Source organism: Antennarius striatus, chromosome 22 (genome assembly GCF_040054535.1).
Source record: "Antennarius striatus isolate MH-2024 chromosome 22, ASM4005453v1, whole genome shotgun sequence".
NCBI lineage: Eukaryota > Metazoa > Chordata > Actinopteri > Lophiiformes > Antennariidae > Antennarius > Antennarius striatus.
The window spans coordinates 5192755-5207355 of NC_090797.1; the positions used below are offsets into that span (position 1 = coordinate 5192755).

Sequence of the window (14601 nt, forward strand, 5' to 3'; positions counted from 1 at the left end):
AATCCCTGCATGACGAAGTGAAAGCAAGTAATATTCTTGTTGAACATGGAATTTTCACATCCTCAGTTGTGTAAAACATTACCTTTTTTTCCTCCAGAGGAAACAAAACCAGATGAAATGGTTATATTTAGCTGTTAGTGTTCTTCGTGTCCGCAGGACGGAAAATATTTCAAAATGGAGTATCTTTCATCAAGCCACTTTGAAGATAAGAGCTCTCTGTGTCCTTTGTTATGTGTGATTCAACGTAGCAGCTCAGTGGCCTGAGGTCCTGCTGCCCTGCAATTAACTGCCATAGTCTTCTAACCTTACCATTTCAGGCCATACTAGTGTTGTGCATCAAACTTGTTGTAAGCAAGACCTATGAGGGGCATTGCCACGACAGGTATCTGTGATGTAACCTTTGGTCGAGAGAGTTGTCCAGCTGATTGGGGTAAGACCTAGAGTGTCTAACCTGGTTATCCTGATGCAGCTGATCATGAAGATGATCCTCAGTCTTTCAAATCATCTCCGTCTACCCCAACAACATAAATTATCTGCAGTCTTTTCATCTGAAAAAATTATCAGCATTGATTCACAATTTAATTTTAAAAGTTATCAAAGCCTCTGTTTGCCTCTCTCAAGCAGTATGCCACAGCAGCATTCACTTCAGTGAATGGTGCTTTCTCAAATGTACTGTACAATAAAATTAAATATTGTCTTCGATATCATAAAATTAATTAAAACTCCAAAAAATTTAAACTCATGATGAAAATGATGATTATTAACCAACTCATGCATTGATTTTTGTCTCTCATAGCCCCATCACATCAACGTATGCCTTAGTGGGTGACTAATCTTAACAGAATATGTCATGCTCTGTCTCTAGTGTCCATGGTATGCTGAATGAACCTGTCATACCAAACAACTTTTCTGAGCATACTTAATAGACACCTGACAAGAAATGATTCATAATTAGCCAGAAGGGTTGCAGAGTACTTAATTCAATTGCAAAGTCAACAGAACCAACAAGTGCAAGTGACAATGATGAGGACAGAAGTGTCAAAGACAGAGCTGCACTACTGGCAAAGGAACAACTGGCACAAACCAGAATGGATACCTTTGGACAGGTTTGCATATCATTGGGAAGAGCTGCCCTATCATTTAATGTCATGCAGTCTTCTTATGGATCTATTGGTGTAAGTGAGCTTAACTTACTTGAAGAACAAGTACAGGGATGACTGAAGGCTGCAGGCTAAGAGCTATGTGACAGCCTCTCATCCAGTCCTGCCACAATACATCGGTTGTGTGCATCAAGCGAGGCTCCGTTTTCCCCACTGATAACAAGTCACATTCACACTCCCATTCTCAATAGCTATTCTGTGTGTGCATGCGTGTGCGTGTACAGTCAGGGGAAGGATATGGCATGTACAAATTCATATACATTTGGACTGGGGTGACTGGAGATATTAACAACTGGGTTGAGAAATGCTGCTCTATATTTGATCTCCAGAAGTAGAAAGCATCTTATCTGATGCAGAGTCATTGTTGTACAAGGTGGAGAGAGGAAGCAGGGTTTTATAGGTGGAATGGGCTGAGCACAAAGTTATTTTATTTACGAGTGGGTTGAAGCAGTTAAATCCTTCCTGTAGTGGTAAGGCAGTCTTGTTTATTGTTGCTCATCCCTGGCCCAGTCTGTTAAGGCTCGTCTCATAAAGGTTATTATTTGGTCAATAAATAAAACGTTGCTTGAATCTGTCACCTTTTTAGAGATGAATTACAGGATAGCTCCAGAGTTTGAGCATTGTAGATTGTGCAAATGCTGCATTGGCCTTGCAACTGAGCCCTGCAAACATGTTGATAACTAAAAAATTTATAACATCAGCAGTCAGTAATACATGTTTGAGAGAGGCAACATATGGACTGGCATTATGAGACTAGTCTGTCATAGTAAAATTTCAGAACAACAATACAACTATTTGGATAGGTGGAAACCAGTGGATTTTCTTGATGTTACCCATGATTTTGTCTACCATAATCAGCAATTGTTTGCACTGAAACAACCTTTGAGTCAGCAGTATGGCTTCCTGTACTCAGTCGTGGCATAGCAAAGTTCAAACCCTCACAAATTTAAACTTTGCAAATCTTTAAACAGCTTTGAAGGCTTCCAAAAATGACAAACATGTGAATATCTTAAGCATACTTGGACCTTCCAGTTGCTTTGATGAATAATTCATACTTTGGTATACATAGTTTATAAATATATTAGCAGACAGGATCCTAATAAAATTAATGTCACCTTTTCAAAAGATAGCAAAACTACTGCCAAAACTACTGCCCCTAAATGCTAGCACATGATCTGGAAAAGCAAACTGCTTTTAGTTACACCTATGTAGTTCATCATCCTTTCTTTGTTCGTCAAGATTTTGAATAAGAAGTGATGATTGAAACTGCACGTAACTTAAAACCTCTGCCCCAAATAACCTTGGCCTTAGAATCCAGAGGAAGAAAGATAAGCAAAGCTCCATCATAAGTAAATAGCACTGTCAAACACATCACATTTAATCATAAGAAATGAGATTATATTTAGTTTTCCATGTCAGTTTACATGAGTCTCAAAGTCACCTTAGATGACTGACCTGAAGTGACTTACTCTTTGCAATAATGATATCTAACATGCAGCCGCCAAAATTTTTTAGTCAGAAATGAAAATTTATTTTTGAAGCTTGAGTTGTAACTGACCGAAGCACAAGGCACGGTTATGAAATCAGTGGAGATATCAAACAGCTGTAAGGGAGACTCACTTGCAATGAGTGCAGGACACACTTGACAAGTGTTCACTGCCAGAAGGGAAGTCTGGCCTACTCAGGACCCTATTATTTTAAAGTGACAATCTCTATGCGAATACCAAAAACTCCCATGGCATGAGAAGCAGATAGTATTTTAACAGAAAAGTATGGTGTAGGATTATCAAAAATAACTCTCCAGTTAATACTGTACAAGATTAAAATACTAAAGTTGTATTACTGAAAGTTTGTTAAGTCAACGAATGTAAGAAAAGCACTTTGCAGCTATGAAACACTGCCAAGAAGACCGTGATTTTACCTTGAAAATATAAGCATTTTCCAAAAAATCTAGCATAACATTTATTTGATATTTGACACATATTTGACATGTTTTATTCAGGAAAAGAATTACAGACATTATGACAAAGCATGGAATAGCAAGGAACAAGAAAGGATATTTTTGTCATTCTTAAGTGACAGCAACAGTCTTAGTTCAAAGGGTTCAGACATAACAACAGATTGCTTTACTGGTGGTTTAAGTGAATCATTAAACTGAATCTCTATATGCTGAGCTAGCAGCAATGCAAAATCACTGTTAAAGATGGTGATATACGTCAAAGGATATCTAGAAAATTCAGACATTCTGCTTTTCAAAGTTGAAACTTCCTTTTATGACCGTCGTTACATCTAGAGTATACATGTCTGGATTGTATTAGTGTTATACTCAGCTATTATGTGATATGCACATTTGCAGATAACTATGCCATTTTACATTTATTGTCACACCTATTGTTCAAGCTAAATCCTGTTTTCAAGCGCGTTTTGATAAAATGACATTACGTGCAATCCTCACAAGCCATTACACAAACATAGAAAAGACACTGCTGGCGCTGCAACAAACCCGGTGCCATTTAATTGGATAAGGAGTGATCCCTTCAACTAGACACTAAAAGGTGCACGGTGGCTGCACTCCACATCAACCTGGAGACGTCCGTGCGGTGTTACCGAGTGCGAAAGTACATTGTCCATGAAGGTCAAGAGGGTCGAGGTAAAACACGCCATCAACTTGTTCCTACCTGACACTCAGTTTCCGTGGGGATCCTGACTCGATGGGATAGGCGCCGTGAAGAACAGCCGTTACAGGACAGCGAGTTACGTTAAGTGGTTGGTGTGAGGGATCGGGTTGTGGTTCAAGATCGATAAGATGACGTTTAGGCTAAAGGTTCGGTTTCAGGATGAGGTACAGGACGACATAAACGATAATTAAAGCGACACCCGGTAGATGATCGCCTCTGAATGAACGTCGAACTGACACGATGGCTGCATGTCAGCACGTCGTCGTCTCGCTGAACGATGTTACTGATCTTTGCACTAGACATTTTTAACATTCCATAGTAACAATCAGTCGACAAAAACACCAAATGTGCCGTTAAGGCTGTCACTAGAAGCTTTCAGAATATTCCGTGTGAGCAACCACAGTGGGGGGCTGATAATACAGTTCCTGACCGGCGGACGGTGTGACGAGCGCAGCCTTACTGACACGAACTGTCAGCGTACATTAGGAGCCCCGCGTAATGTTAAAAAACACTGACAGGTTACAAAAAGACACCCACGATTTGAACGAAATAGTAACAATCTCGTAACGACATAGAAGTCCACGTTTTATGAGACTGGTGTTATTTCATGAGCAGCCTCCGAACGAGAAGCCTGAACGTGAAGACGTCAAGAGACCGTGGCGTGCCGAGTCCAACGCTGGAAAAACCCGTTCAACGCTAGCGTATGGTGTTAGCCAAACGAGCTCCCACGCTTTAGCTTAATGTTAACTGTAAAGACTGGAAAAATACATAAAGACAACTTCTACCTGATTTGGCAATTCGAAAAAGTTCGTCCAGGGCAAGGCAAGAGCAAGAATACGCTTTGCAGGAGCAAAGATATCTGTCAGCATCCTGATTGATAAGCCATGCGAACACCTGGGTTGGTAACCCCAACGCCAAATGACAGTATGTGTCAAGATATAACGTAAGCTAACGATGTTAGCCTGGTATAAAGCTAACTACCCAAGGCAAGCTACCCACCGGTGGCTGGCCCTCGTTGATTAGTACACATAAAAAAATAAAGAATTGACCGGTAAGGTTTTCCCATGCAATGTCTAACGCACCTGGAAACAGTGAGAATTATACCGGCAATATACGAGGCAGCATGGAAAGCACAAACTAAAATACTTACTCCGTTCTCTGAAGAGGACCCCGGATCCCTTTCTCTCTGTAACTCCCCCTCAGTCTCACCAAAGACTAGACTCGCTCCCCTGATCAGAGGTAAAGTCCCGCCCACTGCGCTGTCACAACCACCACCAAGTATCAGCACAGCGCTGCCAAGATAGTTACCCCCACTCTACCGGAAGGCACAATTCAAGTATGCACGGATTTAAACGTAAACCGGTGCTTTGGAACGATGTCGCCACTACTTTACATGACAAGCAAATTTTTTTTAATTATTCAAAAATATTAATGAATTCAGTAGTCATGTTCTTCCGGACACATATCTTATACATATTCCGCTGTAGCACCTGTTTTTCTTTTTCAACATTTAAATATATTCGTCTCGTACTTGTCAAAATGTATTTTAGAATTGGAACATTAAAACATTTGAAAATTTACTCAACACATTTTAGGAGACAGTCCAAAAAGATAACGTTAACCTACATTTTGACCAAGGCGGAAGTATGCTGAGATACACATCTCACCTCGTTTACTTCATTTATGTCACAACACCGCCGGGGACATGTGATGCACGTCAAGAGGAGGATGGGAATGGACCGCTGGTGTGGATTCCCATTGGCTTAGCCAGCGATATCAGTAGCCTATGGAAACGGTTACGTCATGATCCCCTTCTACTCCCTTCTTTTCTCCCGTGTTGCTTTATAATAACATGATTATTCGACCCAACCCCTCCTCCAAAAGATGCACGCTGTAAAGAACAGTACCCGAAACATCACTGCCGCATCTACTTTGCTTTCTGGCTGCATGAACTCCACCTAGGGTACACAAGACTCTTCCCTGGGCGTTTAATCAAACCTGACGTCATTCTTTCCATGACGTAGAGCTTTTTTTGTTACTTCTTCTGCGGATTCAATGCCTGTATTCTTTGCGAGTCTTCAGTCCTGTTGAGAAGGAGTCACATATTTGACAATCGGCCTCTTTACTGCTGGGGCCAAATGTCAGTGTAATGAAATGACCTGCATGGAACTGCAGGTTAAAAAGTTTTTTTCTATTAATTCTTCAGACTTCTTCTCTGAAATAAAAATGGAATAACACACTGAAAGTGGAAATTTAGAATATCTTTCACTATTAAAGTGCAATAAAAGTTGCATATGACTACTAATACATTATAATTGAAGTGTAAGAGCAGCAAAATGAGTTGCAATGCCCTTGTAGCGCAGGAATTGGCCAATGAACTACAAGATAATGATAGAGTACAATGTGAAATATGTGCACAAGGCCAGTTAAATAAATATATCCAGTCAAGGTGAATGATATATGAGCCACTTTACACAACTCAAATCAAATGAAGGTATGTTTTATGACAAATTAGTTAGTTTTATGACCCCAGGTTAAAAAGACATGAGTGTTGGTAGATGATAAACAGAAACAACTCTGGCTGAGGTCAAACCTCAGTGTAATATGTTTTCTGTCTTGGCATAATGGGATTTATCATTAACATTACAGCCCTATGTGCACAGAAGCATTCATCTCCTTAAGTTTGAAAACAAAGAAAGAGTTAAAATGTTTTATGTCTGGGTGGAATTTTTGAATGGAAAATATTATCACAGAACTTGTCGAATTAAATGTAAATCAAAAAGAGAAGACATCTGGAAAGAAACAGGAAGAGAAGAGGCATGAAAAAAAGCTGATTTACGTAAGTTGACTTGTGTAACCATTTGTTATTAATTCTGTGTAATTTGACTGAAAGTCAAAAGGCAATCAGTCAAGATACATTGAGGGTCAGAAATATTTAAACAAATGTTAGACCCTCACTTAACATCAACACAATCTCTTTAATCCACAATTTCTTTGATATTACAAATGCAAAATCTGCAATGAGCGGCACTATGATATATTACACATTGAGCCCTGAATTCTGACTTTATTGCTGTTGTAAAACTATTAAGGATTTGACAAGTACCACAGATTGGAGACACAGAAGATAGCTGAAGAGCCATAGATTTAAATAATAAAACACAGTACTCAAAAACAGTAAATTAGATGACCCAGCCAGCAACCAGCAAGTTACAAAGTGCAAATGTTTTTAGCATTCATGTTGTTGCATTCATGTTGTTGACAAGTATATCCACTCTCCATTGAAGCATTAGATGCGAAGATCAATACCACTCTCATGTCTAGACAGTAAATGCATTGAAACAACCAGCAGCTGGTTGTCTTATTTTAACACAAGGGCTGAAGAAGAAGAGCTATCAGGTAAATGTCTAAAGATCACTAATTAATTCACATGTATCTTGTTTAATTGCACAAAACTACACATATGATTTGCTAGCTTATCCTGATTTAGGCTTGATTTACATAAATGAGTTAACTGTCAAAAACAAACTTCATTTAATGTGTTACTTAGTCATTCTCAGACAGTGGTTGCAGAGTCTGTTATAAACCAATCTAAACCAGGATAGACATTTCCCCTAAAATAAACGGCTGCTTTGCCATAACTCATTATATTTAAAAATTTAAAATGGCAAGAAATGTTCTCCAGCAATTAAATTACATGCATTTCAAAATAGAGTTCTACATATAGAAGTCATCTACTTCTACTTTCCACAACAATATTTTCCATCCAGTCAGTGGTTGATATTTGTCTATCTTTTATCTAAATATGACAGACTACAAATTAGAATTCTGTCATCAGAGTCTGTTTGTTCAGTTGAAACCACTCTGCTTCCATCCATTTAAACACTGCGGGACCATAGAAGTGAGCTAGATGCCGGATATCTACATGAAGGGGCCTTTTAGTTTTATCCACACAGCAATCTGCTACCTGTCTGGTCTTTTAACTTGCTAATGGAGACAGCAAATTATTTGTTTGTGTAAATTTATCTGCGACACAGGGTCGAACAGCAATCACAGGAAACAAACCACCACTGAACAACTTCTTTCAAGTTTGTTAAATTGAGAAGACCAATCATTTTCCCCACAGCTGTTCCATAAATCTTCCTGTTGACTCAGTTTCTCAGTGGAAATCTGCCATATGCTCTGGAGCATCTTGTGAACTAAAGTAAATGTCAAGTGTCATTAGCCTTTGTGCATGCTAATGTGTTGTTCATGCAGTCTGAGCAAGAATTAATGATAATGCACATCAAAACTCTCCCAAAAGGGGATGATGCCTTCAGGGCAACTTTGGGTTTATTAAAACACACTCACAACAAACCGCTTTATTGATTTGGTTTTAAAGAGAACTCTCAATGTCAAAGAAGAAGAATAAGAAAATAGAAGAAAACAGAAAACAAAAAATTTTGTGAGGATGACTGTGCTGGTGTTTTTCTTGTGTGCGTGCACACACTCTTCATCCCAACATAGAACTTTAATTACTGGGAAAGAGCTCTACACACCATGAGGCAAGATAGCTTGACAAATAATTGCAGGTTCAGTTGAAGAGTGTCTAGCGACTGGCACTGCATGAATGTGTCTGCTGCTCCAACTGAGAAAAACTTAGTTGCGGACTCGGCATCTTATCACACTTTTAGATAGCACGCTGCTGCAAAGGGACGTAGACATTTGCACAAGTAACAATACACAGTGGAAAAGCCAAAGTGAATGGGAAAAACATATCACGAGTCACAGACAGATTGTTCTTTCCTGAACAACTTTTAAATAAATACATGACGGCAGTGGAAAGGCCTATGGTGCATTTGGATTTCATGAGAATTTTTAGCCAAATGGAAAATGCAGATATTACGATGTCTCATCACTTGCACAATCAGGTCCCTATCAGTGAGGACACATTGTATGAATATTGCTCCCTGCGGTTGATCTTTCTCCTCAACTTTGTTTCTTGAGCAGACGTTGAATTTTCCACTGGCTCAGCACATTGGCAAAGAGCTAGATGTGAGTTCTGTGGGGGGCTTCCTTCTTTTGAAGAGGAAGAGGAAAATCTGTGTTGCACACTTCAGAGAAAGACTGCTGATCAGGAGGTTAATGATATGTCAGAATTTTCCAAATTTCATATTTAAAAAAAATCTTCTTGTTAATCAATTATTTGAGCATATTTGGAGAAAGTATTGTCCTCTTAGCCTCTGTGTTAATAAGGCCCCATTAAAATTAGGCTATTTTGGATTTATTTATTATTCAAGCTAGACTGGCTGTATTCATCAGACAAAGCTTATATTACGGATGAGTTTCACACACTATAATAACCAACCTTTCTTATGTAACACATCATTAGTCTGCATCAATTACTGTAATCATTTTTTTCCCTTAGGTCCATAAGAGTCTAAACATTAGTTTATGTCTTCTGGAGGAATCCCCAATTACATGATTAACATTTGCCCACTGCTGACTGGCAAAACAACTGTTGACACAAAATGATTACACCTGTGATGCACGTAAACATCTCATATTTGAGGTGAGACCTTGTGCAGTCAGACACACAAAGATCCCTTGTGTGAAGGAAAAGCTGAGAGAGAAGCGGAGGTGGCGGTAAGGCGGGGTGTATCCCGAATGAGCTGCTCGTCTTAGGCTAGAGCATGTTTGTGTTTCCAACTAGCCCTGGAATTTACTGCAGGCACCGGTGAGGGCAGCCACAGAGAGGTGAATGGCCTGCAGGATAAAAGCTTGGGTTGTTTAGGAAAAGAGTGGCGGAGATAAATAGAAGGAAAGGAGAAATGTTTTGTATGGAAGGACAGGAAAAATGGAGCAGAGGTGGTGACAGGACAGACAAGGAGTTATTGTTAAAAGGCAGAGTCAGCAAATAAGTGTGAACTGAAAATAGAGATGGTAAAACAAAAAACTGTGTGCGGATAGGGCGTGTGTGTGAGTGTGTGTGCAAGGAAGGAGACAGTGGTCTTACTCAGCCCTGAGCCAGCAGCACTGAGATTATCTGGCCAAGTTTCCACTCACAAACAATAATTCACCTCAAGTGCTCATTGAGGCGAGTCTTTGTCGGGATAGCACCCAACCCAATATAAGGGTGTGTGAGTGGAAGACTTTGCATGGTTATTGTATGCTTTCACCGTATAAAGTGTGTGAGTGAGTGGAGTCAACCAAGAGCCATAGAAGGGTGTTAGCAGGGTCAGGAGGGGAGGGAGGGTAGTGCCACTGCCCTCCAGGACATGTTTTCCATGGTCTGTTTTCTGTCGATATCTTCTGTATTTACATTTGACTCGACCAACAGCAGAGCTGGAAAGTATATTTCATTCAGGCCAGCGAACATCTACATGTCATAAAATGTAGGGTATATAAATAGTCTTGATTCAATTACCGGCAAGACAGAGAAACCAGTTTGCAGTGCTCATGGAAAAGGCTGCAATTAGCCTCTTAACAGGACACATTGTGGAAAGCAAAACATTCAAGACAAAAATATCACAGAACTAAACACTACCTTCGCAGAATGGATGGCAAAGTGTATATATAATCTTAAAAAAGTAGTAACTGAAGGCAAAGAGTTTTTTAATACGAAGACAACTTTAAAAAGTGTGTTTAGTTGTTCAGTTAAAAGGGAGGTCCATCAGCCTTATAACCTGCCATTCTCTTGCCCCAAAGTCTGAGTAATGCCACCCGAGACCAGGCAAAACAATTAATGGCAACTTAATCACAGGGCCATATCAGATTTTTGCTTAACCCACAAAATGTGCAGAGTGAAGGAGGGGGTGTATTAAAAACGGTTGCTTCCTCAAGTCGGCGCAGAGCTTTCAAAAGTAGAGTGGCATGAACTGGGCACAGATGGGCCTTAGAAAAGTAGATCTAATGGGAACTTGGTGCCCTTTACACCCCATTTCATCCCGTTCACATGGGGCTTTTCTCCTGGGAAGGAAAGAAGGCATAGGCAGAAAGAGAGGAAGGCTTACAATGTAGAACCTATAATTCTTGGGGTAAAAAGGACCATAGAGAACATTGGACTTTGCTCCTCATAGTGCACAGCACATTTTTAATCAGAGACAGTTTTGGATTTGAGGCAGGCCAGTCTGGGACTTGTTCGAGCAAGAAGTGCAGACTGTGGCTTCAGCGTTGCTTTGTTGGAATGAGCAGAGAACATATTTTATTCCAAAACCAATGACATGGGCATTAAGCAAGACACCCTCATATCATCACAAATAAGCTTTGGTGGCGACAATTTGCTCAGTCATTTCTTTTAAGTCCCAGGGAAACAAGGCCAATGTTTTCCAATGAAATTGAAAATGTGAACTCCTTTTCAAACACACTTTTACACTTTTGTCAATCTCACCTTAGCTCTTGTCAAGAAAAGTTAGCAGTGATTATAGATTTGTTGACCCTGACTTTTATCTTGCTTTTTATGATGTATTTAGTCATAACGGGTTACGGGATCGGTCATGGTCTTGATGTAGGTCTGAAAGTCTTAGTTTTGCATGCATTTTTATTTGGTGTCAAAATGTTGGCTTTTAGTTAAATGTTTTGATATACTCTGAAATGTAGGTGTATAACCAGGTAGCAAGTACTATCAAGCCATTTAAAAAAGACATTTCCTATTCTTGCTCAAACTTTTGCCAATTTCATTGTATCCAAATTAGGTCCTTGTACAGCTGTTGGTGTTTTGGTAACACTGGATGATTGAGAACAATGGCACCTTTCCTAAAATAAGAAGACTTGCAGAGAAATTATTCAAATCAAAGAACATTTATTGTAACCCAAGCAATGTGAAATGATCATTTTGAAGAATTAAATGACAACAAATGGAACCAAAGCAGCAGAGATGCAGAAGAAAACAACATGAGCTATTTTCTCATACAAGACATTAATATGGATAAAATCACAACAATGTTAGTTATACAGCATATATTGTGCAGTAGCAGTGGTATAAGTAGCAGCACTACTAGTGTAAATACGCTACTACACTACACAACCATTAATTAGAAATGAAGCTTATTCAGTGTACATGAAAACAGTCTACATGCCGATGTGTCCTTGAGCAAGATACTTAACCCCAACCTGCTCTTCAGGCACATAAAGGCCACCCACTGCTCCTCATGGATAGGTCAAAAGCAGAGAAAAAATTCCTCTCCAGGGATCAAAAAAGTACTCAATAAATAAATAAAAAAACATATCAACTACTTTTTCCAATGCAATGTCAGTTTAGCTTGGTACATTCACTACGTTTCATGTAAAGCTGCCGTCAGGCCCATGATAACATCCTATGTCCCCATCATCATTACCACTGGCATACCCCTCACCCTGGTTTAAAAGACTGAGAGTGAGAGTGAGGCAGAGCCAGCATGATCCCACCATAGCAGATGGATATGTCAGATATGCCTGCTTGGGCTTATGGAGATGCTTAGTGGTAAATGTAATGACCTGTGTGGGTTTGTGCGTGTGGGTTTGTGTGTATGTGGGTACCTACCCCTCAATCCACTGTTTCAATTACCCTGGGTCTGTCTGGGGAAAACCCAGGCACTTCGCTGAGACAGAGAGGAGAGACAGAGACAGAGCCAGAGCCAGCTATAGTCTTCATTCCTTATAAAGATACAAGAGAGGAAGTTATTCTGAGTTTGACACAGTAAGAAAGGCACAACTATGTTTTGGTTAAAATGACAAATTTACAACTACTACGGCTGGCATGTTGACATTTCTTGAAACAATTTCCTTCTACTTTTTCATCTGCGCCTGCGCCCCATTAAAGATTCCCCACAGTATATCTGACAGTACAATTTGACAATGGATGCCCCTTGTGATTCAGTCCCCCATGCCTTTGCTCGGGACTTGCATTTATATTTACACTCGACTTGGCAAACCTAGTGTCTGGGCAGAAAACCAGGGTTCAATGTCTTGCACAGGGATGTGGACAGGGTGGGATCAACCCTGTCTTCAGCCAACAACCTGCCATGCCCCCTTGACCAAAACTGTCACATGTCCATTAGCATTTGTCTTCGAACCAAAATGCTTGAGGCTCCAACAAATTGTATGCCTCTTGGAGTTGTATGGGCAATATGAAAATTTCTCAGAGAAATTTTCAGCTTTATTTTTTGAGCAAGAATAATCCTTTCTCAAAATGACCCCAGAAAGGTAAAAATAAATACATAACCATTCATGTGCTCCGATTGTCTTATAAATTTAGTACACTGCATAGTGTTGACCTGCTTTACTGTAATTCAGGAAGTCATTTTAAGTTTAAAACAAACACAATATACCCTCAATTAGATTTCAGAACACAGTGACAAGCACATTTTAATCTGTTATTTGAGGATTTATTTAGACCGAAATGACCTTTTTGATAGACTGCGTGGTAATCTGATTGCTGTGAAAGGTTCTCTTTCATCCTTTTTATCACACATGTTTACTTCGGTTACCTACAAGACTGCGTAGTTTCCGTTAACACGTATTTGATTTGTTTTACTTTGCTCAGAAATATTGCCATAAATCTCCTCCACAACCACAACCTCCACAAGTCACAACCTACAGTTACAGTCCAACAGCAAATGGAAACTTTCCTCTTTGTTATTGTGTCATGTGAAGGGCAAGGCAACAGTTTTCCAGTGCTCTGTTTGTAGAAAAATGCCCTTCCCCTGTGTGATGCATCAAGAGCCCGGAGAAAGGAGGGCATGTTTGTCAAAGCTCCTTTAGTAGGCTTCCCCTTTTGACCTACAAGAAGGTAAAGGCTTGTGCGTCTGAAAATATGTGTGTGTGCTCTGTATTCTGTTTGAAGATAGGGTGTTTTGGTTCTAATCGCCACTAAAGGGTTTTCTACCACACCATCGATAATGTAAGACCTAAACCTCAATAATGAGCAACACAATTACAATAGAGACTTCTAAAAATTGTATCTGGAATAGATTGCATTCAGTCATGCAGCACTAAACTCTCCGTCATCATACATCTCCTTGGTATTTGGTAAATGTCGACTGTTGCAGTGTATTCATTAGCCTTGTCAATGTAAAATTCCACTCAGATCTCCAGTATGCAAGAAACCATAGAAACAGGCTGGTTTTGTTTCTAGTGTTGGGGATAGTGTCCTGTGAGCTTTTCTGAGTAATATTGCTGTGGCAGATGACTGACCCACTTAAACATTCAGTGTTGAAATAAAAAAAAGAGTGAAAAATTAAATTAATAAAAGGTGCAAAATATTGAAGGACTGACAATGACTTTCCATCAACTCTTCACTATAAACTCTCTTTAGAAAATGTGTCTTTGTGCCACTTAGAATTATAGATTCAGATGTTGCAGCCAAAACCACATGTTGGAGGGAAAAGCATTACTTTGTGATAGGCTAACGGACAACCAGCAAAGACTTTAGGATGTTACTGGTCCATGCCAAAGGAGTGCTCTAGTATTCTTACCCCCAAAAGGCATAAAAGTGTCAATTCTTGACCTCTAAAAATACCTATAGAAAGATTCCCTTTCCAGAGTCACTTTTGGGTGACTTTCCCACAGTCTTTATGCTAAGACTACCAAATGCTGGTTTCAGCTATTATTTCCATGTATAGGTATGAGGGTCATATTAGTCACTTCATCAGAATGTTTAATAAGCATGTTTCCCATAATGTATCTTTATTTTCTGTATGTCATTAAGTTGGCAGGTATATTCACTTTTTGAGAAATAGACCTTAGCCTCAATAGAGTGACAAGACCAAATGAAGCATAGTCGGAGTAGTCTGCATATAACCCAG

At 39.6% G+C, this 14601-nt stretch overlaps 1 protein-coding gene across 3 annotated transcripts in view; it reads right to left on the reverse strand.

The window, feature by feature from the left end:
* Positions 1-5164, reverse strand: part of atp2b1a (ATPase plasma membrane Ca2+ transporting 1a) — a 35965-nt gene extending 30801 nt beyond the window's left edge. The window contains exon 1 of one of the 3 annotated variants that reach the window (XM_068306876.1): positions 4989-5163. The gene's annotated coding sequence lies outside the window, so the exon portion shown is untranslated. Of the gene's footprint in view, positions 1-4988 lie in introns of all 3 variants that reach the window. The other 2 variants (XM_068306877.1, XM_068306878.1) reach the window with 2 other exon arrangements.
* Positions 5165-14601: the final 9437 nt, after the last annotated feature.